Here is a 24,990-nt window from a genome sequence, read left to right as displayed (position 1 = left end):
CTTCTTGCTTTTTTTTAGTTAGCAAGTCCGAACACATGTTGCCACTAAAAAAAAATCAAAAGAAAAAAGTAAAATAAAAAGAAACCCGAAAACGATTGTTTCTTGAATATTTGATGTCCTCAGGTAACCCGAAACCTTCTGTTTAGGACAGGTAATATTTTCTTGTCTTTGCCAAGATCGAGCATAACATGATCAGAACACTTTTTGACCTCCCCGTGCTCACTAAATAAGAAGATGCCAAATATTAGAGACACTTACTCACACCATTCAAACAGATGCTATAGTGTGCCTATCAACATCTACACAGTGCCAGGAGTTTAAACATGGGATTGCAGTAGCTCCTCTGCATCACTATTATGTACCATAACATTGAAATTTGAGAGCCTACAATCAATTGGTCTTGCAGACTATTCGGAAAGTTTACTATATGAATCTAAAAATTAGGTTGTAAGTTACAATTTGCATCTAATATTATTAACACTAGCATTGAATAACAAATCTTGAAAGGAAACTTTGTGTTTACCATAATCTATGGTCTATGGAACGTCAGCTTATCTTCACATGTAGGTTCATGTTCTATACCACTGTAGCCTCCCCGCTCTATCTGATTAAGTACCTGAAAACATAATAATAAAAGGGTAATCAAAATACTGATTTTAAACATGTATCCGAAGGTCATTGAGGAGCTCTACCCATACCGACTTTTAGATAAAATTATGACGTCTTTGCCCCATCCTTTTTCTTGGAAGTTATTCTTCATATCGGATACCAAACACGTGAGACCAAACGTTTAACTATTACTTATACTCACCAGTAATCTCCACATGAACAATTCCCATTCCTAAAATGATGGAACCTTGTCGTATCTCTAACAATGATTTCCGTCTTTTCGATATCCGAGATGCACTTTATGGCATTGTGGCGGTCCCCGCAGATTCTAAGATTCTTAAACACTCAATTCGAAGGTCCCCGGAGGTGAACCGATCAATCCAAATGCAATGCCCGGTTTCTCGCTGTGCCTCATAAGTAGCATCTCTTTTTGTTCCTCCCCAACATCGTCTAACGCAAAAATCAAGATCCGGTTTGTACCACCCGCCAGCTTCATACTCTTCTCCAACTCATTTAACTTCGGTGTATTAAAGCTAATTCAGGATGTAACCTCGTCTCTCGATCTGAACTCATGAACCACACTCTTTATTTCTATCTAACTATACCCGAGACTTTTCACCACCTTATTGTCCTTCATCAATTGCGAACTCTGCCAACTGGTCCCATTTGTTCATCGCGGCAGATAAACATTAGCAAAATTTGAACATAACCTCGCAAAGACTTGTTGGATCTAGATCAAGCAAGTTTTGAGTTGCATACTCACCACCTTTGAGTTCTTGTGTGTCCTACAGCACCTAAAAAGAGTTCCAAATATTGCATAATGTGGTTTAAAAGGCATTCTCTTTATCACTTCTACCACTTTGTTTAGCGGACCATTTCGACCAAGAAGATCAACTATACATGCATAGTGATCCGCCTAGCTTCAATCCCATACTCGGTTTCCATATTGTCCGAAATACTAAACCCCAAGATCCACTAACCCAAAGATGGTTACAAGCCGATAAGACCACTACAAAGGTGATCCAATTGGCTTGACTCTTCTCCTATTCATCTCACCAAACAGCCCAAGAGCCTTCCTACCAAACCCATGTTGAGCATACCCGAAAAATCATCAATTCCAACTAACGATTATCTTTTTGCCTTATCTCCCCAAACAACTTTCCAAAGATCATAATGAGTTTAAGAGCCACATTGAGGTTTAATGAGTAGCAAAATTCAATGAAATAGCAAAAAATATAAATAATAACCCTTGGATCCTCAAATTTGTTAATACTTGCCATACATTTGTTTCTGTAAATCAAATAATTCACGCAAATAAAAAACAACTAATTATAATGAAAAAAAGCACAATACCAAAATCAGTATAGTAGGTTGCAATTGCCCAGAAAATGTAATTGAATGTCATAACTACAAACAACAAAAATGAATAATTGAACAATGAACCATACCTAGCTAGTACAGGTTTCACTTTGTTACTCTACAATCTGCAAACATTAATTCTGCAAAGGGGTCCTGCAAAAGATAACCAAATTAAACCATGACACCACCACTCAAAACCCAAATTTGCAATGCATATCCCCCGAGTCATCAAACTAATACCCATAATTTAAGAAAAGTGACAGAACTCATAGAATACCGCATCAAATGATTCATAGAATACCCCCAAATAATCATTTATGCCAACCAAATGAAATCCCCATAACTGAATTCAATAAACCCAATCTAAAAGCACAAAACTCAATATAATTCACATCATCCATAATACCAAGTTTGCGTCTTTCCAATACCCAAATACATTTGCCTCAAAACCCACACCAAAATAATCAAAGTTAACAAATCAAAATTTACCAAATTAAAGAGTTTTTTTTTGTTGTTGTAATTATGGCTTGTGAAAAATTTAACAAATTCCATTCAATACTATAAAAGTGATGGTCAGAATTCACTCACCCAATTCGCATCCATCTGGTAAAGAAAAAACTGATTTTATCGATTTCAAGGAGAGTGGCGGTTCGGGGATTTGCAAGCAAAGAGTTGGGAGAAAGTTTTAAATCTAGAGGCGAGCTCTCTTTTCTTTTGCAAAAGAGGTGGGAGACCTAGAGTCGAGATTGAAACGGAAAGGTTTTCGTGTATTTATTTGTGGTAATTAAAGTCTTAGTTTATTAAATAACGCAATTATTGCTAATTAAATGACATTAATAGTAATGCATAAATGAGAAATGGTGTGGATTTGGTTTTCTAATATACTCCCACATGAAAAGACTGATTGGCCCTATTTAAAGGTGTTAAGCAATTGTTTTATTTAAGGACAATATCGGTACTGAAAATTTATAAACACATAAAGAGACAAAATAGTCCTCATTAATAAATAGCTAGGCATCTGATTTTATTATTCATCAAGGGTATTATGAGTCAGAAAATGTCCTGTATGAATTTAAGAGGCCACGATCATTATAGATATGCTAGTAGTAGAGATATTGACTCATTTTGCTAACATTACTCAGCATTTTTTTTTCTTTCTCAATTATTACACGACATTAAATAATATAATAATTACATAAAATTATATAAAATAAAATAATCTGACCTTCCAATCTGATAAGCACCCAAAACTGTAATATTAAACCCCGAGAGACATAGCATTTTGGTCGATTATGTGTTTAATAATCATGTAATAATTATATTTTCGTACTTTTGCAGGTTTCCGCAATTAAAATGAATATAATGATAAAACATGCATTGAAGTACGGGAATATGAGAATATTTGGAGTTTCCCACTCAACCCCCATGAAGCCCAACAAAGCCTGACTAGAGCCGAAGTTTCCAAAAGAACAAAACCAAAAGCAAGTAATCGGTCCACATATAAAGAAGCAAAGAAACTTCCGCTCAAATCGGATAAATCTAGATGCCGACGTTGGCTAGTGAAGTCGCTGCAATAGTGACCGGCGAATTTAACTCAAAGCGAGAACGAAAGTAGTAAAAAAATGCCAAAATCGGGCCCACCACTAGACACACTAAGTGGACCCACTCAAGGGCCCAAAGGCATGACGAAGTCGGATAGGCAGGTGGCAAGTGATGGGTTCAATTTGGTGCCACCTTGCAAGGGAAAGACACGCACCAATTCAATGTTTGAATTGAATTGGGCTAAAAGACAAAACCAAAACACAAAAGGACAAAACCTTAAATGAAAGTTTTGTTTCAGAACAAAACTTTGAATCAAATTGATTTACATGGAGACATAACTATTAAAAGTTTTGAATGTCTAAATTAGCAAACAGACGAAACCCAATTAAAGGCTTCACGAGACATCAGCCTATATATATGAGGGTGTCGCCTTCATTATTTCCCCTTCAGCATATTAATGCTTTAGCATCCGCCTAGTTAGTTTATTTCTTCAGTAGTTACATTCTGTCATTTCCATTCCAAAGAAATTAAATATTGTAAGTTATTTTACCCTTAATAACGGTCATTTCTTTTTCTAGTTTAATTCCTGTCCTCCATTTATTTACTTAATGTATACAAAGAAGTTTTATTATTCCTTCTATGACTATGAGCTAATCCCCCGTGGGGAGGGTTATCTTTGCTTCGTGTAAAAAAACGGATTGACTCTTTAATATTCTAGAGTCACTACTTAGGAATTAGGCTTAGATTTGACATCCGGTCCCAAAATGACCGAGGACCGCATAAAGTTGATCTGGCGATGCTCTAGAACAATCTCGCTACGACCTAAAATGTCTCGCGCGACTCTGCGTGTCGACAACTCTCCAATTAGTCCAAATGATGTGAATCGAGCCAGAGCTGAAATAATATACCGTAGATGAGATATTATTGAAACTCCTTATGCTAGTGAAATGCGACCTAGAGATGTGGGCATGCACTAGGGATCAATATTTCTACGCCGTCTCTCAAAAACGAGGCGAATTAGAGATGTAGTGATGTAGTAATATAAACCTGTTGAAAAATGATTCTCGCATGAGTATGACTAACTCTCTCCCCTGTTTCTCCACCTTTGTTTACCTACATAAAAATCACCGTAGCAATTTACATTAATTGCATTACCGTGAAAATTTATTTAACCAATTAAAAACCTAAAAATCCTACTCACCAAAAGTTGTAATTCCAGTTGTGAACCTATCCGAGCCCTAAGGTTTGGGCGATCCCTTTACTCGACCTATCCTACCAAACCCACGGAGTAAGGTAACTTGACTAAAACGCATTTAACTATCACGGACGTTGGACTTTGGACTTTGGACTTGGGTCTTTGGAGTTCGGACTTTGGATTTGGACCTCCTGGACTTAAGAAAATAAGTAACCTAAAAGCAAAACATGTATAAATGCGTGTTTATCAAATGGCGCCAAGCTACCGAAGGACTCGGACTTAACGTAATAACCGGAATACATCCATAAAACCCCTCCCCTACCTCCTCATCTTTTTAATTTTCATTTCACATTTACAATACTAACGAAGTTACTTTAACAGGTTTACCTTAATTTTTTCTACTAACAAATATTTGTTAACCAAGTTTTGTTTATTTTCATTAGCACGTCTCTAAGTAATTCGTAGGAATTTGAAGTCTTGAAACAGACAAAAGAGTCTCGGACGAGACCAATTAGTAGCACGCGAGACTAACCTCGAGTATCAACACTCCGGTTTTCGTCTGAGCCACTTTCCTTTTTCGGTACTCTTTTGGGCTCTCTCGGTCCTTTTTTCTAGTAAGCATAAGCTCGAGTTAGTCGATCGCTATTCGAGGAATCGCGGGCCTGTGTTTCAAACTCTTAAACTCTTCAAACTTTGTCGAGGATATTATTTGCTATAACCTGTTTTTACCTTGTATAGTTGTATGTTGGCATGAGGACTCCTTGCATGTAAAGTCGGTTCGCCATTACATATTCACGTTAACACAATATGATTCAAATATATTTTGATATATGCGTGGCCAAACCATCTGCTTAGAATATTTTTGTATGTGTATGTTACATCAATTCAATGCATTACGATTCAATTGCATGAGTTCGTTCTCGACATTCCCTTAGCTCACGATAACTTACATATAGTAGTTGCATATAGGTAATATAGATTTGCATGGGTAGACTTTTCTGCGTAAACTAGTATATGCTAGTTAATTTCTATTTTGGCATCTATCGCTTTAATTGCATATTTCGTAATCACGCTCCATAATACATTAATTACGTAAAAAAAAAAAAAAAAAAAAAATATATATATATATATATATATATATATATATATATATATATATATATATATATATATATATATATATATATATTTTTTAAAAAATAAAATAAATCATAGTAATTAAAAATTTCATCTAAATCATCTTAATAACACCCCGCATAATACACCATCATAAATCATCATCCTATTCCATCGATTGCCTAGGAAACTTGAAAAAATTGAGGTTGCCTAATTAAGGAATGTGCTAGCACGAACAACCTCCCTCAATTCTCTCGGGTGACCTGACTGGCTGAATATTCACACGCTATCCTAGCTTCCCGCGCCGAAGTTAGCAATGCCAGAAAGACGTGGCTTCAACTCCTCCTTCCTAAATTCTAAAACCTCCAAATCCATTGTTCGTTCCTTAGGAGCCTTAAATTAAAATTTATATTTGTATGAGACTACGGTCCGGTAAACATAAGGAATTAGAACTTATATATCATCGTCGAAAATACAAGAAACAACTGCTTATGTTATCTCCTAGACATAATCCCTCCTCCTCAGAAATCAACCTCGTCACAAACATCTCCGTTGCCATTATCTCCTTTTAATTATGGTCGAGGAAAATCTCACAAATGAAAACCCCTTTCGGATTTCTATCTTTGCCTTACAGAAGGACTCTTCTTCCTGTTAAACTCGATCGCGATTGTAGGTGATTTTCAGATTCCGCCAAATATTTTCGGTTTGTTACATGTTTACCATGGGTTAAACCATGAAAAACCGATAATCATCTTTGTCGGATGCAACAAGTAGTCACCACTTTCCGCCATCCGACCGCTACCAACGAACAAGTCTTGCTTAGGTTGTTTCCCTTCACCTTAGCCGATAAAGCTTCAGTTTGGCTCGCCCGGACAAGCGCCCGCAATCCATTGACACATGGGGGCAAACTTGTTCAAGCATTCATGATAAAGTTTTATACTAAGAAGAAAACTACGTAAATGCTTCAAAAGATTCAATTCTTTTGCCAAAGACTCCCCTGTGAATCCTTTTTCGTAAGCGTGGAGCGATTTATCGATCTACTTCTAATGTCCCCATCATCAACTTCGACACCACCAGATTAGTCCGTTCATTCTTTAATGGTCTCTCCTCCACCATCAAAAGGAAACATTAGATATCATGAACGGCGGTTGTTTCATGGACAAGGGCACTTCATGAAGCATACACTTTTTTCTTGAGAAACAGCTTCACGAAGCACCCATCGGGGAAACACCGATTCTTCTAGATCTTCTAAAGACACTCCTACCAAGGTTACATCTATGATCGAGGTCAAACCCGATCCGAATTAAAAACTCTAATCTAGTCCTTAAACAAAAGGTCGATGCTCTTTCGGGTACAAGTAAATGAACAAAACCCAAACAGTCATGGTGGTGCCAACGCTTCCCCATGCCCTCTTTGCTTAAATCCTCGAAAGCACGCCGATTCTTATTGTCCTTTGGTATACAAGTGTCCTCCCCAACCTTCCAAGAGGCTTGTGCTTTCAACATCCCTAATGCACCTTGGCGACAACATCCGAATTTAGCTTGGGCACCCCTATCCAACAACAAGCTCCTCCGTGGCAACAACGCGTTCAGTCACGACCACCCGCTAACTACAATTCCTATCGTCAAGGAAATCCTCCACAATTCCAGCAAGGGCAAAGTAATTTTCCCAACAACGCAAATATAGGGTACCAAAACAACCGCAACCTTGTTCCCGCTAATCAAGGATATGGCTACCAAAATCAACCCGTGAATAATAACCGTGAACTAGTTCCCCGCTACTCCTTTGGTATAATCCATACCGATAAAACGGCTAAAACTTTCCCCGACATACATGAATCAACGTAATCAAATCCTAGCTTCTATCCAATGGTCTCTTCACCGTTAGCTCAGGATAAAAGTCAAAGGCGTGTTCCCCGCCAAGCAGCCCAACCCTAAGCCTACAAACACCGCCTTTGAACTCAACAATGCACCAGGACCTAGTAATCCAAGCCGGGTGAGGTAAATGCCATTACCACTCTTCATTCGGCCGAACCATCGACAATAATATATCGTGATGCCGACGAGGAATCGACGGAAGTCACGACCGACGCCCTTCTAACTCCTACCTCAAGAACCTATAACGTATCGAAGTTGTACCTTCAAAATCTACACCTACGTCCCTAGGAAAAGATACCACTGATCCTTATATCGCGATTCCGCCCAAAAGCTCCGTTCCTGCCCATTTGGTAAAGAACAAACATGACGAACATTTTGATGAGATCCGTGAAACCTTCAAAAATTTGACCATAAACTTACCTTTCCTAGATGCTTAAGCATTTGCCCAAGCATGCCAAGTTTTTGAAAGGCATGTGCACCACCAAACGACGCACAAATGTACCTCAACAAGCGTTCCTCATCGAAAGCGGTTTCCTCGATTACCACTACCAATGGTGTGGTAAAGTATAGACCCTAGGTCGACTAACCGTATTCATGCATCGCCATGGCAAGACAAGTATACCGCCATCGCACTTTTAGACCTAGGTGCCGGTGTTAACCTACTTCCTACTACTTATTTAAGCAGTTAGGTCTTCATGAATTAAAACCTACCAATATGACTCGCGAACTCGGATCGCTCCATCAAGTACCCAAAAGGCATAGTAGAGAACGTTATAGTAAAGGTCCAAGATTTTACTACCCAAATGGATTTTGTCATTTTAGATAATCGAGGTGGTGGCATGTGACTCCATTCCTATCATCTTGGGGCCCTTTTCTTGCAATCGCTAACGCTCTCATAAATTGTCGGGACGGTTCAATGACATTGTCTTTTCGAACCTTTTCGCCGAGCTCAACGTGTTCAAATTAATGAAACAGCTTTCCGATCCTATAATGGAGGGTGAGATTAGCCCTTGATTGATAGTCCGAACATGATTATTTCACAAACTCTTTTCCCCGCACGAGATACACCAATTTCTTTCTTTGATAATTCGAGTTTGACGATGACTTCGTACATAAAGAATGTCCATGCATTATTAGAGTCGCATTAATCGTTTGACCACTAATGCCGCGTTGCAAACCGATTCGAAGAACCGGATTCGCTCTTTTCCATTGAAGAGATGATCCCTCACGAATCCTTGATCCCTAATCCTCTAACTCCGGATTTAAAACCTCTACCTTCGAGTTGGAAATGCGTGCATCTCGATCTAGATGGTAGTCACCCTATAATAATTTCGCTCACTTGACTACCGAAGAAGAGGCACGCTTTGATTCATGTCATTCGTGAACACCGCCCGCTATTGGATGGTCCTTAGATGATATCAAGGAATAGACCCTAGCATATGCACACATCGCATACATCTTGATGATGGCACAAAGACATCGCGAGAACCACAACGCCTTTAATCCCGCCATGAAGGAAGTAGTTAGAGAGGAAGTTTTACGTTTACTTGATGCGGTATCATATACCCTATCTCCGATAGTGATCGGTTAGTCCCGTCCCACGTTGTTCCCAAAAAGTCCGGCATTCAAGTTATGCAAAATGAAAATGGTGAGTGCATCTCCACTCGCGATTCCTTTGAAATGGAGAATTTGCATTGATTGACTATCGCAAAACTTAATGCCGAACCCGTAAAGATCACTTCCTCTCCCATTCATTGACCGGATGCTAGAACGCGTTTAGCGGGTCATGCTTACTACTTGTTTTCTTTGATGGCTATTCGAATACTTCCAAATTGTCATCGATCCCACCGATCAAGAAAAGACAACTTTCACGCGTGTCCCTTTGGAATCTTTGCATACGCATCGAATGCCTTTTGGCCTTTGTAATGCCCCCGTGCACTTTCCAACGCGTTGCATGCTTCACATTTTTAGTGATATGGTGGAACGCGTTATATGGAAATCTTCATGGACGACTTTTCCATTTACGGAAATTCCTTTGACGATCGCTTATCCAACCTTTCTAAAGTATTAACGCGTTGCGAAGAGAAAAATCTGGTACTCAATCGGGAGAAGTGTCATTTCATGGTTACCGAAGGACTTGTTCTAGGTCATATTGTTTCAAAAGACGGATAGAGGTTGATAAAGCTAAAATTGTTAAAATTTCTTCGCTACCTTTCCCACGCATACTTCGGATATCCGTGCCTTTTAGGCCACGTGGGTTTTACAGAGATTCATTCAGATTTTTCTAAAGTTGCTCGACCTTTAATCAATCTCTTTGCTTAAGGATGCAGATTCGACTTCAATTTCAATTGCAAACAAGCTTTTGATACTCTAAAACCGCCTCGACTACCTCTCCTATCATTCAACCCCTCGATTGGTCTCAACCATTCGAATCGATGTGTGACGCTAGCGACTTTGCTATTGGTGCCGTGCTAGGGCCAACGACGGACGACAAACCCATTGTCATTTACTACGCTTAGTAAAACTCTTTAATGACGCCAACGTAATTATACCACAACCGAGAAAAGAGTTCCTAGCTGTTGTCTATGCTTTGGATAAGTTTAAGCCCTACCTAGTTGAAACATCGACCATCGATATAATCGACCATGCCGCATTCGGTACTTACTTTCGCATGAAAAGGACGAAAAAACAACGATTGTTCCACTGGATCCTCCTCTTACAAGAATTCACCCTGGAAATCAAAGACAAGAAAGGAACCGAAAATGTTGTAGCCGACCATTTATCAAGGCCGGTTGGTGACATCGATAGTGATTCCGCTTATCGGTGATTCCTTCCTTCCCGACGAATACTTGTACTCTATTTTCTCATCCCCATGGTACGCGGATATCGTTAACTACCTAGTTATTCGAGGAAGTCCCTCCTTTTGGTCACGCCCCGATCATAAAAGTATTTATCCATCAGAAAAATATTATTTCGGATGAACCCTACCTCTTTAAGTATTGTTCCAACCAACTCATTCGTCACCGTTGCATTCCCGACCGGGAACACACCGACGATATTATCCTTTTGCCATGAACAATCTTTATGGAGGTCATTTCAAATGGAAAGAAAACTGCGGCTAAGGTGTTACAATGTGGTTTTTATCGCCTACCCTTTTCGATGATGCACACGAACATTGCATAGCTTGCATTCTCGTTGTCGACACCTAGGTCGAATTACCAAACGAAATATGATGCCCCCCTAAATCCTATCTTGATTGTGGAAATTTTTATGTTTGGGGCATTGATTTTATGGGACCCTTCCCTATTTCTCAAGGTTTTCTATACATTTTAGTCGCTGTAGACTATGTGTCCAAATGGATTGAGGCACTCGCATGTCGCTCAAATGACCATAAGACTATCGTGAGATTTGTAAAAGAAAACATTTTCTCTCGTTTTGGTGTTCCCAAAGCTATCATCAGTGATGGGGGTACACATTTTTGTAACAAAATTTTTGGGTTTTAATGAAGAAATATGGAGTTACTCACAAGGTTGCTACTCCATACCACCACCACAAACGAGTGGCCAAAGAAGAAGTCTCCAACAGAGATAAAGTCTATTATGGAGAAAACTATCAACCCATCAAGAAAGGATCGGTCTCTCCGCTTTATCGATGCCTTGTGGGCATACCGAATAAAGATTTAAGACACCTATAGGGATGTCTCCTTACCGCATTGTTTTGGAAAACCTTGTCATCCGCCAAATGAACTTGAGCATCGTGCCGCTTTGGGCCATCAAAAGCCTTAATTACAATATCATCGAGGCAAAGCGAAAGCTTAAAACCGCAATTAAATAAGCCGGAGGAGATTCGAGTGATGCTTATGATCTCTCAAATCCTACAAAGCTAATATGAAAACAAAGGCACACAAACACATTTTTTGCGTAAGGATTTCAAAATTGGCCAAAAGTTTTATCAGTACAACTCCGTTACACATCTTTCCCGGTAAATTGAAAACATGATGGTCCGGTTCTTTCATTGTGGTCACCGTGAAACATTATGGGGCAATCTCTTTGCTTAATCCAAAAGATAACAGTTGAATTTCATGTCAATGGACAACGCCTAAAAACATTACCACGAAATTACGCCACCGATGTTGAATGGACTCTTCTTCGTAATCCAAGATACACCGACTAGATGTTTCGCTTGGCGCATTTCAATCTTGTTTCTATAGAGGGTAATGCCATTTTGGTAGCCGGGCCATCTTCTATCTTATGATCTCCAAAGTTCTTTTGAAGTGTGTGGTTGCAAGTAGCCGAACCTTAGTCCACGAAAAACTCTTTTCAGAATTGAGTATAAATGTCTTCTCGCAACATGAGCAAACGTGATTTTTGGTAAACGATGGGTACCTAAAGTTTCACCTCCTTCCTTCTTCTCTTCCTTTTCTACTCTCTACCTCGCGAACTTCAGCTAATCATTTGGTGTAAGTCTCACTCATCACGAATAGGGAATGGTCGTAGTTCTTTTGCTCGTAAAACAACGTCGGCGCCAAGGATGGGCTGGTGTATGCATTGCCAAACACCCTTCCTCGCCTAGGCCCCGACTTCCTATCCGATACTAGCCGGCTTTAAGGTATACTTTTGCACGACACCAGTACCGAAGATAATCTTCATCGCCATTTCCAAGCGTTTCTCCCACGAGGTTGGGATTCGCCTTGAGGATCCGACGTTAAAAGACTCACCTTGTAGATATGTTTATATTATTGCCTTTTCCCTTTGCATTAAGTTTTGCACATGAGATTCGTGGTCCACCCTCGGATGTTGCATACTTGGAACACAAACGGGCAATGGATTCCACCGCACCAACCCTAGAATTGGTTACTTTGAGTCCCTTTGGGGCGGTTTGAGAATAGCCGATATAATAAGGGCAATTTTATTAGACCGTCAGAAGGCGCACACCCGTGATGGTACCGCCCCCGCCTCTAATCCCATAATACATAGAGGTGAAGCCACAAACCGGGTCGGATTGGGTTCGCCTCAGAGTCGACATGACAACATTGTCTCTATGATTATAGATGGTGACTCTCCTAGACATCCAAAGTGTTTTTCACGATATCTCCCTTTGTATATAAAAAAACCTTTGTTTATAAATAAAACACTCACCTTCTTTTAAAAAAAAAAAAAAAAAAAAACCTTGTGACCTTTAAGAATGACTCATACAATTGGATAGCATTTTTCGTGCCGATCGTTTCGTATCTCATTCGTCCAATTCGAGTCCAAACAAGTCGTGAGTAAGCATTTAGATTTTTTTAGGTTTAAATCGGGCTTTAGGCTTGATTTGGGCTTCAGGAAATTTTTTGGCCCTACCAAAATACCGATTTCTCGGTCCATTTAAACACAAAAAACCGGAAAACACGCGTCACAAACACACCATTCTTCTTCCTAAAAAAACGGATCTTGCCCCTCTCCGAAATAGTCTCGCATCGAGATAGGCCCACACTAAAACCGTGTCTCGCGAGACCCTCACATCTCCTACCAAGTTTTCCTTCCGTCGTAACATCCCATTTCTTCCCCTCATCAAGAATCAATAGCCATCCTCTCTCTAAGACCAAGAATGGCCGGAAATAGGCGGATTTGTGTTGAAATTTTTTGGAAATTTGTTTGAAAACGGGATGTTTGCTCCATTCTTTGTCACGAAAATTCACTCTAGAGGATGGGAGAGTTTGTTATATGCCAATGGAGGGCTTTATTCCAAGGATTTGGTGATGAAATTCTACGACAATGGGAGCTTTAATGGCGACCATTTTTGGTCACCACCGTCGAGGGTGTAATGCCACGAAGTCACACCTGTTGCTATCCGGGATCACGGGCATTCCTCCTCGGTCGACCCGCGTCTTCGACTCATCATCCCAAGATCCGATGTTTGCAACTATCCTTCACGGCCGAATACAACCGAAAACCGTATTGTTTATCGGCATCCTTACAAAAGAACCAATTATCTCGGATCCAATGGATAGCTCATAATGTCCTAGGCACATCTAAGACTTCCTAAATAACCAAACCCTCCTCCATTTACTCGGGTCTTGCAGAGTAACCGCAATGATTTTTGCATTATTAAATTTCTTTGAATGCGAAAGACGCGATGCGGAAAAAAGGCAGCTCCTTTACCAACCATTGTGACACTTATCATGATACATTGGGGTTTTTCTAGTACTTCTCCTCATACACCTCTTCAACAGCTAACATTCTTACCATTCACTCAAGATGTAGGAACGGATTCTCGAACCCCGACATTGCAAAGAACCATGTCGGTGCGGAACAAACGAAGATTGTTCCACCGACAACATCTTTACCAAAATGCATTATGCAACGTATTTAATCCCATGGAAGGGCTTCGCTTTAATTCAACAAGGACCGATGACATTATTCAAACGTCGTAACATTATTATCACCAAATTTCTTCTTGAATTTAAGGATCTGCGGACAATAAACGAAGAGGAACAAGCACAATTCTTGCACGCCCACAACCAATTCTTGGCAAATCACACTCTCATAATGGAGAACCACGCGAGATTTTACCGCATTTAAAGCAAAATGTTGCAACAGTCATTTGCACGCGATTGACAAAGATAGAAAATCTTATAAACCGATCCCTTCCACAAAAGGATCCTCGCCAAGCACTTGGGCCAATGAAACCATTTAAATTTTGCAATTTTATATTATTTATCATTTTTTTTTAGTTTTTAATTTTCGTATGGTAATTGTTTTTACTTAATTATTCTCATCATACTCTAATATTTGTTTATCCTTGTCTAAACAGTCACATTTTTTCACACATCTTCTACAATGGAAGCTCCAAAGATGATTCCGAACAATCTTTCCATTCGTTGCTAAATTCTCCCAAGATATGAACATCTTTTCGAGACTACATCACTCAATTTGGTTGGAACTCTCTTATTCTACACCCCGAGCGCATATACTCCCCTGTGTTTGGCAATTTATTTTATGATCACATGGAAGATCTACCACCGTCCGTGGGTTTCCCTTTGAATGGTTTTACACTCACGATTAGTAACACCCGACACGCTTTTATGAGCCAACAAAGGCTATGGCTCTAGACCTTCCTCCTCTTCACCGGATCTCCCCATTCAATACATGATAGAGAATGACCTTAATGACTATTCTAGGGAAGATTTTGCTACCCGGTATGGTGATGGCCTTGCCCACGCCAAAGAACGCGGTCGGGCCGATGGCCTAATTCACTATTCCACTAGCTAGTATGACCATGAATGTTGAACCGCCATGTTATTTATTCTTCCAACATCATGGGGATTGGCATTTTTCCACCGCATCAAAGTCGGGCAGAAGACATTCCATGCATTGGCCCAAAGAACATACCACCTTCAACATTCGTAAACTAGTAATTGAGAATCTTAAGAAGGCTCGGTTTTTTAATACTATATCACCCCGCCAATTACAAAGATGCGGGATAGTGAGGACGCATTCCCTCGCCGGTTTAAGGCCACCTTCGTTTGGGTAAAAAGGTCGACTTTATGTGTCCAACAAACAAGATAATTCGTTCTTTTTGCGATTTCGGACATGGACACGCATCTCGCAAGGTATCTTAAGAAAGTTCTTTCTTTCCCTAATGATGATAAAATGATAGCTCATCTAGACAATGCAAAGAAGAGGAAGTGGAGTGAAGTTTGGAAAGCTATGATAGATTAGCGGGATGCAAAGGAATGACATTTCTACAGGGGACGAGGCAAGGAGGGACTATCCCCCAGGTTCAAGGTTGGGGCAATGTGAGTTGATGACGTATGCATATTTGTTTTACGTTTTGATGTGAAATAAATAAATAACCTAACAGCACTACTACAAAAATGCAATAAAATAGCGTTCATTTAATAGTACTTATAAAAAAACGATATGCATTTTGAAGAATAACGTTTATCCATCTAGTGCTATGGTATGTTTGTAACTGGAAGACTAACAATTGCGTTTGCACGGAAAATTCAATAAAATCAATTGCGTTTTCTGGTTAGTGCTATAAAGGGTAGGCCTTTGTCGGACTTCAGCCCACTTCAACTGAAATTCCCAAAAACAGAAAGAGGCCCACTTCTTTTTCTCTCTTTTCCCTCTTTCCCCAAACAACGACCACCATCTCTATCGGCAAAACCCTCTCTCCACCACCACGTCCAAAATCTGAGAATGGAACTTTGAATATTTTGGAGATTGAATTTTGAAACCAACGAATCAATCTTGTTGTTACAAGAAAAGTACGTATCTCTTTTCGAACCCTTATCTATTTTAGATTTATATACATGACCATGTCAAGATTTCCAAATCGAACTACGCCTCATTTTTCAAAGTTTCACATTTCTGTTTTAAATTCTAGATCCAATTCCACCTTCTGAAAAATGGGTAAAGAGAAATCTGTTAAAAAATTATGGAATTTATTTAAGTTTTTTTGTTAAAATTTGGGTGTTTGTAGGTTATTTTATACTGGTTGAACTCCTGTATAAAGGATCTACGAAGGAGCACAAGGTACGTGATAGTTATCGATTCATCTTTTGTACCCATCGCTCTTGTCAATGATTTGAACTCTTTGAATCTGAACAATAATTTTGTAATTTGGATGGGTAGTTATTCCTGTGTAAAGATATATAATAAAAACTTTCGCCATCAAATATTGTAAGTTATTTGTTTAAGTTTCAATGCCTTCTGTTCACTTTCTATTACTAAGTGTTGTAATCCTTTTTTTTAGGGTAAGAGTTGTAGTCCTTTTTGTCTATTCAACTGTTAAAGTCTCAGTATTTGCATCTGCTTGCAACATTGTATAATTCGTAGGAACAACTTCTATGTGACTTTAGTAGATCCATTGCTTAGTTATATTCTTTTGGTTCTGACAGTTATTTTTAGAATAGTTGTTGACACATGGCAATACATGCGTTGCTAATTGCTATGGCTTGATATCGTTTTGTCAAATATTATGTGTCCTTGTATAGTTTGCTGTGAAAATTTCTACTATCAGTGGGGCCATTTAAAGAATCAGTACAAGGCTAGCTCAAAAGCTTTGTGAAAGAGCATTGACCGTGGGCTTGAAAACTATGTTGCTGCCTATGTTACATCTTTGTGATTTTTTATGTGAACTAAGGTTACTTTTTACTGGTTTCTTGAGTTCATTGAGTTACTTAAGAACTTGTTCAAGTGATTCTTTTCATAGAAAAGTTAGGCCTGATTCTTATTAGTGTAATCATTTTATGAAGTGCACAATAGTGTGATCAATTTTTGTTTACTTCTTTGTTCTATTTTAAGTGACTTGTTTGTTATTTAGTTTTGGCGTTGGTTTATTTTTCAGGTGGCTCAAGTTTAACTAACCAGATGATACTCTGTTAGCTATATTATGGGTTGTTCTTTAACAAAAGATAAGCACGCTCAAGTGGTCAGTCGCTCAACTGAATTTTGCCTTGGTGTTTTAACAAGGACTCAGGTAGACATGTAAGGGTCTATAAGAATAATGGTTTCATTCAATGAGGTCGTCAAGAAGATTCAGTGGCGAGCTGAGTTATTCAAACTGATTTTTTACCTCTGACATGGTTGATTCTTTTGATGTTAACTGCCGATTAGGTTTACATGGTTTTCAAAAGTTTGCTTTCTTCGTAACTGAGTGGTTCTTAGTTCTGAATTTTTTTCCCCTATCTAATTGCAGGCAAGCAAAAAGATTGACGATGCTAAGCTTGCAAAAGATTTCTAAGGCAGATTGACCTAGAGTACGACTTATGCTATTTAAATTGAGAATAGCCCAAAAGTTGTTGAATTTTGTAGGAATACCTTACAAATCCAAGCATATATGCGAGGCACACATGGTTTATGGTGTTTAGTTGTTTCTATGAAATGCACATGGTAAGTTAGACACTTAGATCATCTAAACACGAGTTATTAATACACTGTCCAACTAATTACATATGGTTGTTCACACTTTGATGGGGGTGGTGACCTTATGCCATTTTTTTGGCTAATATGTTGAATTTTGTTGTTGGTTTATAGTTCAAAGTCCTAGAGAACAGGTGGCTGATGCTGAGGCATTTCTCGACTTAACCGGTATGTTGGCAACTTTTATTTGTCAAGTCGAAATGCAATGAGGGAATAAAACCATCTGATTTTGTAACTTTACTACTTTTTTTTCGCTTGCTACTCCGAGAATTTAGTGGTACTCTCACGCCTTGTTGGTTTGGAAGTACAATGGTAGTTTTGCACCTAAAGTTCTTAAGAACACATTGGGATTAGGCACCATGTAAATAACAATGACATCTTCTTTGAATTTAAGCAGCATTTTCATTTTCTGATTTTTAAGTATATATATTTTTACTGGTTTTGAAGGGTTGGGCCAATTAATACAGAATTGAAGGAAAGGAAGGTTATGACTCGCGGAAACTTGCATGGTTAAGTGATAGTTAACGCCTGAAGAGGTTCGCTTTCCTTGTTTTAGACACCTTGTTTGTAACTTTGTATCAGTATTGTTTTTGGACTTTGTGATGATGCAGACCTTATGTAAGAAATTGACATGATGTTCTTCCCTAGCTGCTTGTCCAAAATATGAATGTTGGTTAGCATATCACATACCAAAAGTACAATATATATATATATATATATATATTAACGGTTTTTACTCACTGAATGCATAATGCCAGTATGTGAGTGGGGTGTATTGGCTGTTGAGTGTTTTTTCTAAAACGCTGAAGGTCTGGAAAAAGTAGTTCTTGTATTAGTCTCTACTAATGCGTGTCTTTTATTCCTTTATAATGTCTTATGCATCTAGATATTATTTTGTGCATTCCTTTATTCATGACACATTTTACAGGTTTGTGTAACTCTTCTTACTAATCTATCTTCAATTTATCAATAGGTGATCCCATTTCTACTATGCCCAAATGTCATATAATAATGATAATTTTTCTTGCCACAATTATGTATGTCACACCCACTAGTTAGTTTTAGCTATTGGATTGTGAAACACATTAGATGCAAGTTGGACTGGTCAATTAGAATATCTATATAGCTCTTTTCGAGTAACTATAGCTCTTATGTCTGTTGCTTCTTTGTTACTACATTTCTTTCACCCTTGGAACTCTTGATACCTATTACCTTAAACATATATGTTTTGAGTTGTTTACTTGGTCTAAGAACCTAGCATATGGATGCATGACCCAAGTGTATATGGGTTGTTTTCTCAAATTTCAGGTTTTTTGTTCTTTATAATTAAATTGAATAAAAGTTTCACATTAACTTAGCTGTATATTTGTATGGTTATCTTGTTCCGAGTGACACGTGGTGGTACTGGACTGGTGCTGCGGGTACTGCTGCTACTGCTAGCTAGTGCATGAGTGTGTGCAGGTGGTGATGTGAGTGTGCTGCTAGCTAGTGTGTGAGTGTGTGGATGTGGTAATGTGAGTGTACTGCTAGCTGGTGTGTGTGTGTATGTGAGTGTGTGTAGGTGGTGGTGAGTGCTTTCTTTTTTCATTTATCGAAATTTGGTTTATGGTTCAAATGCCTAGAGAATAGGTGGCTGATGCTGAGGCATTTATCGACTTAACCAGTATGTTGGCAACTTTTGTCAAGTCGGAATGCAATGAGGGAATATATAAAACATCTGATTTTGTAACTTTGCTACTCCTTATTTTTTTGCCTCTGAGAATTTAGTGGTACTGAGGATGCTCGCGCCTTGTTGGTATGGTGAGTGTGTGTGGTGTTGTGTGGTGTGGTGCTGTTGCTGCTGGGTGGAGTGTGTGCTGCTGCCACTGGTGCTGCTGCCGGGTGTTGCTGCTGCCGCTGGTGCTGCTGCCATGGACCTGCTTCCCTTTGGTATTTTTTTTCTTACACATGTTTGTTACTGCTGTTGGAGCACTCGACCTTTAATTCTTGCAAAGATAGATCTTGCACTCAACCTTTAATTTACTGCTGGTATTTTTTCATTTTATGGATTCATTCACGGAGTATGTAATTTGTCATATGAGTGCAATACTATTGATAGGGAGAATACAAGTACTTAGAATTTCACAAAGTATTCATAGCAATGTATGTACACTTGTTAATTAAGGTCACGAAATGATGATCCATCTTTCAAAGTTAAGTCTGCTATACCTTTTGTTAAGTTATTTGTCATACATAGAGTTAATACCTCGGGCAAATGTGACGTTCGTTGGTGAGCCTTCAACTATTTTTAACTATTTTTCGAATGCTGGGATTCAATAAGTGAGTAAAGAGGAGCACCTTCGAAATATTTGGTAACTTATATTGTACTGTCATTTATTTATACTATTCTAGATATTTATATTAGTAGTACGTGCATTGTAGTGATTATTTTTTTCATTCAAATCTATTGAGATTATTTTCTTTTCGGTGGATCTATAAGCTCAAAATGGGAAGAGCGCTCACTTAATGATAGTGAGAGGTTGATGGTTCAAATCCATCTAGATTCAATTGAATTTCTTTTTAATGGATATTTATAATTCTGAAATCAATTAAAACTGGAATCTGAAACTGTGTATAGATCTCTAAAACGTCACAAAACAAGTATAGCATTTAAAAAAAACGCTATTGAAATAGGAATAGCGCTAAAGAAAAACGCAATTGAAATGCATAGCACTTCTATAGTAAACGCTATCGGTCTGTAATAGCGCTAAGGAAAAACGCTTATAGATATCATAAAGATTTGTTAATAAACGCTTATTAATTCAATAACGTTTTTCAAAAAACGCTATCAATAAAAGCATAGCACCGTCATTAATAATAAGTTTGGAAAACGCTTATGGACACTAACCATAGCGTTTTTGATGCTATCTTAAGATTTTTCTATAGTAGTGTAGTGTCTTCTACTCTAACGATTAATCTTCTACTTTTATGATGTATAATATATAGTGTATTCTGATAAATTTCGTGGAAGATGTCGAACTTTATTTTTCTTTTCAAAGCCTCCTCGGGTATACTTTCTTTCTTTAACACTTTGAGGACACAGTGTCCAAATTTGTTTGTGGGTGGTGAGAACCTTTTGCAAAAATTAGGCATGCGATAGTTGTATATAGTTTACTTAATGTCTAAATAAAACGTGTTTAGTGACAAATTCTCGCTTCTCTTTCTATGATGAAAAATATTTAGAAATCTCACCCAAAGATCAAAATTAGGACTTGTTCTTAAAACTTAATTTAATAATGTGATGCAATAGTTTTACATCTTTTCATGAGCATTCATGACCGACTATCATTAAATGTACACATGAGTAAGTTTAAGGACCCACGGTTAGACAACTTAGTTTCCATATCCCGCAAGAATCTAACCAAAAGCCTCAAAATGTGTGATATATGAGTAATGACACGGAGAGGAGTTCTTCCGAATAGAAGTTCACACGCCTACTTACTTGATCACTACCCAAATCCTAGGCGAAATTTAGGCCTTCTTTGGATCGATATAGCCAAAAATTCACACCTGTAAAAAATTTACCGCTAATCGCTCCACTAAACCTTTCATTAATCCTTTCTACTTCACCAAAAAAAAAAAAAATTACCCATCTATTAACCACAAATAAATAAGCCTACCTAGATGATGAGTATGAAAATAGGATGAAGTCTTGCGAGAAAAATGAAGAGAAAAAACCTTGTCACAAATCAAAATCGCCACTGCTTTTTAGAAGAAAAGAAAAAGAAAAAAAATAGAAATATGCTTCCAAAAATCAAAAAAATATCAAGGTTAGAATTTCCCCAAAAAAAATCAAATCAAAAGGGAATACAAAAGCTTGAAAAAATTCAAGTATGGAAACCCATGTTAGAGAAGGAAAGAAAATAAGGATTCTCTAAGATAAATATCTCAAGACCTTATTCTCTCATACTTATCATTTTTTGAATTTTCCATTACATTTTCTTCTACACTACTACCTAAGCCCCATAACACTTAATAAAGACCTCTAGCTCAATTAGGAATAGGATAGTGTGATAATAAGTAGTAGTTGTGACTTCTCGACCTCTACTCCTCGACCGCTATTGAGTATGTGAGGAAACGTGTGCCCACCGCGACACCGGAGATAGCAAAGCTTGAGTGGAAAAATAAGAGAGAAATTGTGTTTCGACACATACTTGTGAGAACCTACTTAAGGACGCTTATCCAAAGGATCCGTAAACGGCCCCGCCAGTTACATTTCATTATTAGATCATCGCGATGCATACTCATAATGCGTAGATGTTTCGATTATTGTATGTATATTAACTTGAATTTCGAAGAATAAAATCCTTGTTTCCCCATTAGTGAGATGTCTAAATACCGAGATTAATTAAGGAAACAAGCCTTCGCTTACTAAGTCGTTGTAGTATAAATGAAGTTTGTGAGTATCTTCTCTCGAAAAACTCTCACGAGGTTATAACTCGTCCACTAGGGAATTCCTAGTGGTTCAAGGCCTTGTTGCATACGGTCAATGCAACCGCACTCTGCTAAATGAGATTTAGCTTAGACAACACATTTTGACCACTTATCCTTTTAATGTCTCTCCTTTTGCTTGAGGACAAGCAAAGTGATGTTTATGGGGGTGGTGTGATAAGCACCCAAAACTGTAATATTAAACCCCGAGACATAGCATTTTGGTCGATTATGTGTTTAATAATCATGTAATAATTATATTTTTTATTTGCGGGTTTCCGCAATTAAAATGAATATAATGATAAAACATGCATTGAAGTACGGAATACGGAATATTTGGAGTTTCCCACTCAACCCCCCGAAGCCCAACAAAGCCCGACTAGAGCCGAAGTTTCCAAAAGAACAAAACCAAAGGTCTAAACGGTCCACATATAAAGAAGCAAAAACTTCCGGCTCAAATCGGATAAATCTAGATGCCGACGCGTTGGCTAGTAAAGCTGCCATATAGCTTAACGCGGCGAATTTAACTCGCAAGCGACGAAAGTAAGTAAAACGCCAAAATCGGCGCCATCGATTGGACACACTAAGTGGACCCACTCAAGGCCCAAAGGCATAACGAAGTCAAGATAGGCAGTGGCAAGTGATGGGTTCAATTTGGTGCCACCTTGCAAGAGGAAAGACACGCACCAATTCAATGTTTGAATTGAATTGGGCAAAAAAGACAAAAGCCAAAACACAAAAGGACAAAACCTTAAATGAAAGTTTTGTTTCAGAACAAAACTTTGAATCAAATTGATTTACATGGAGACAATACAAAGTTTTGAATGTCTAAATTAGCAAAATGACGAAACCCAATTAAAGGCTTCACGAGACATCAGCCAATATATATATGAGGGGTCGCTTTCATTATTTCCCTTCAAAGATATTAATGATTTAGCTTCCGCCTAGTTAGTTTATTTCTTCAAGATTTACATTCTCATTTTCCATTCCAAAGAAATTAAATAATCGTAAGTTATTTTACCCTTAATAATAGTCATTTCTTTTCTAGTTTAATTCATGTCCCGCATTTATTTACTTAATGTATACAAAGAAGTTTTATTATTCCTTCTATGACTATGAAGCTAATCCCCCCTCGGGGAGGGTTATCTTTACTTCGTGTAAAATCGGATTGACTCTTTAATATTCTAGAGTCACTACTTAGGAATTAGGCTTAGATTTGACATCCGGTCCCAAAATGATCGAGATCAGCACAAAGTTGGATTTCTTGATGCTCCGAATCGGCTCGCGTCGAAAAATGTCTCAAGCGACTCTTTGGTGTCGACAGCTCTCCAATTAGTCCAAATGTGATGTGAAATCGAGCGAGAGCTGAAATAATATACCGTAGATGAGATATTATTGAAACTATGCTAGTGAAATGTGACCTAGAGATGTGGGCATGCACTAGGGATCAATACTCGACGTCGTCTCTGAAAACTAGACGAATTAGAGATGTAGTGATGTGGTAATATAAACTGTTGAAAAATGATTCTCGCATGAGTATGACTAACTCTCTCCCTGTTTCTCCACCTTTGTTTACCTACATAAAAATCACCGTAGCAATTTACATTAATTGCATTACCGTAAAATTTATTTAACCAATTAAAAAACCTAAAAATCCTACTCACCAAAAATTGTAATTCCAGTTGTGAACCTATCCGAGCCCTAAGGTTTGGACGAACCCTTACTCGACCTATCCTACCAAACCCACGTGAGTAAGGTAACTTGACTAAAACGCATTTAATTATACCGGACGTTGGACTTTGACTTTGGACTTTGTACTTGGGTCTTTGGACTTCGGATTTTGGACTGTGGACCCTGGACTTAAAGAAAATAAGTAACTGAAACCAAAACGTGTATAAATGCGTGTTTATGACAATCCAAAAAGAAAGAGAGGCACCAAGAGTCTTAGCACGAAAAACACAAATGACAAATACCGTAAAGAATTTGAAAAGCTTCAAAGAAAAAAAGTAAAGGCAAACAAAGAGAAAGTGTTATAGTGTGAATCAATACGCAAATGGCTATTGCCCAAAACCCCAAATGATCTGATAAATCACGCAAAACAGTTCCAATATTTCATCTTTTTCAATCCCAATTTCTTGTTCAAACATCTTCATTAACACTTCCGAACTTCATAAGCATAACCCAATCAAACAATTTAAGTGCTTTTTATAACTATACTAATAACCAGACGAAAACAAAATAAGTGAAGCTAAGTACCCTAATTATTACTTACCATTTTCAAAGCAAGCTTCCTTCCATAGATCAAACAGTTTTGTGCTAAAATATTGAATAAAGGTTTGTCCTTTTCGGCACTACAACAACTAACTTTAAAAACCCTACGAGATCGAGCAAAAAAATATTCTTAGTAGTCGCGAATTGAGCAAGATAGAGAAGAGGAAGAAATGGATGAAAGAAGAAACGAGGAGGAAGATGAACACTTACATTGACAACAATATTAGCAGCAACAACAATAACTAACACCAAATTTTCCTCTTTTTGTTTACTTTTTTTTTTTCACTTGAGGGGTAGTAGACCTAATGAGTGTGAAATGAAAACAATCCAGTCGGTTTTATGTTTTCTTTTAATTATTCCCAATTTTGCTATTTAATTTTTCTATCACTCGTAACATTTGTATAACCGTTAGTTAATATATCTAACATACGTCACTAAATAATTTAGATAATTTACTAACAGTTACTTAGTTTTGTAACGGAATGCTAACTGCTATTAATTTACTAACGGCTATGTATGTGTTAAACAAACTAAAAATTGCAATTGTTGGAAAATCCCTATTGTGGGTGTAGTGAGGGATATGAAGATGCCCTAGGGAGATCAATTGCAACTAGATTGGAGTATGAGTCATACTATCTAG

The 24,990-nt window shown here is 38.0% G+C and overlaps 3 long non-coding RNA genes across 3 annotated transcripts; 2 read left to right on the top strand and 1 right to left on the bottom strand.

Moving 5' to 3' along the window:
- Positions 1–260: 260 nt before the first annotated feature.
- On the bottom strand, positions 261–24,657 carry LOC147474001 (uncharacterized). The gene is made up of 4 exons (XR_015210185.1): positions 24,561–24,657; positions 24,352–24,454; positions 2,058–2,121; positions 261–616 (listed from the first exon to the last, which is right to left on the bottom strand). It is a non-coding gene; the product is annotated as an uncharacterized LOC147474001 (long non-coding RNA).
- LOC147474003 (uncharacterized) lies at positions 15,820–17,174 on the top strand. The gene is made up of 3 exons (XR_015210178.1): positions 15,820–15,952; positions 16,168–16,220; positions 17,035–17,174. It is a non-coding gene; the product is annotated as an uncharacterized LOC147474003 (long non-coding RNA).
- On the top strand, positions 17,386–18,273 carry LOC147474002 (uncharacterized). Its single transcript, XR_015210179.1, has 3 exons — positions 17,386–17,579; positions 17,724–17,777; positions 18,057–18,273. It is a non-coding gene; the product is annotated as an uncharacterized LOC147474002 (long non-coding RNA).
- Positions 24,658–24,990: the final 333 nt, after the last annotated feature.

This window comes from Coptis chinensis, unplaced genomic scaffold (genome assembly GCF_015680905.1).
Source record: "Coptis chinensis isolate HL-2020 unplaced genomic scaffold, ASM1568090v1 utg1407_pilon_pilon, whole genome shotgun sequence".
Classification (NCBI taxonomy): Eukaryota; Viridiplantae; Streptophyta; class Magnoliopsida; order Ranunculales; family Ranunculaceae; genus Coptis; species Coptis chinensis.
The sequence above is the reverse complement of the archived record's forward strand: the minus strand, read 5'-3'. Positions and strand labels throughout refer to the sequence as shown.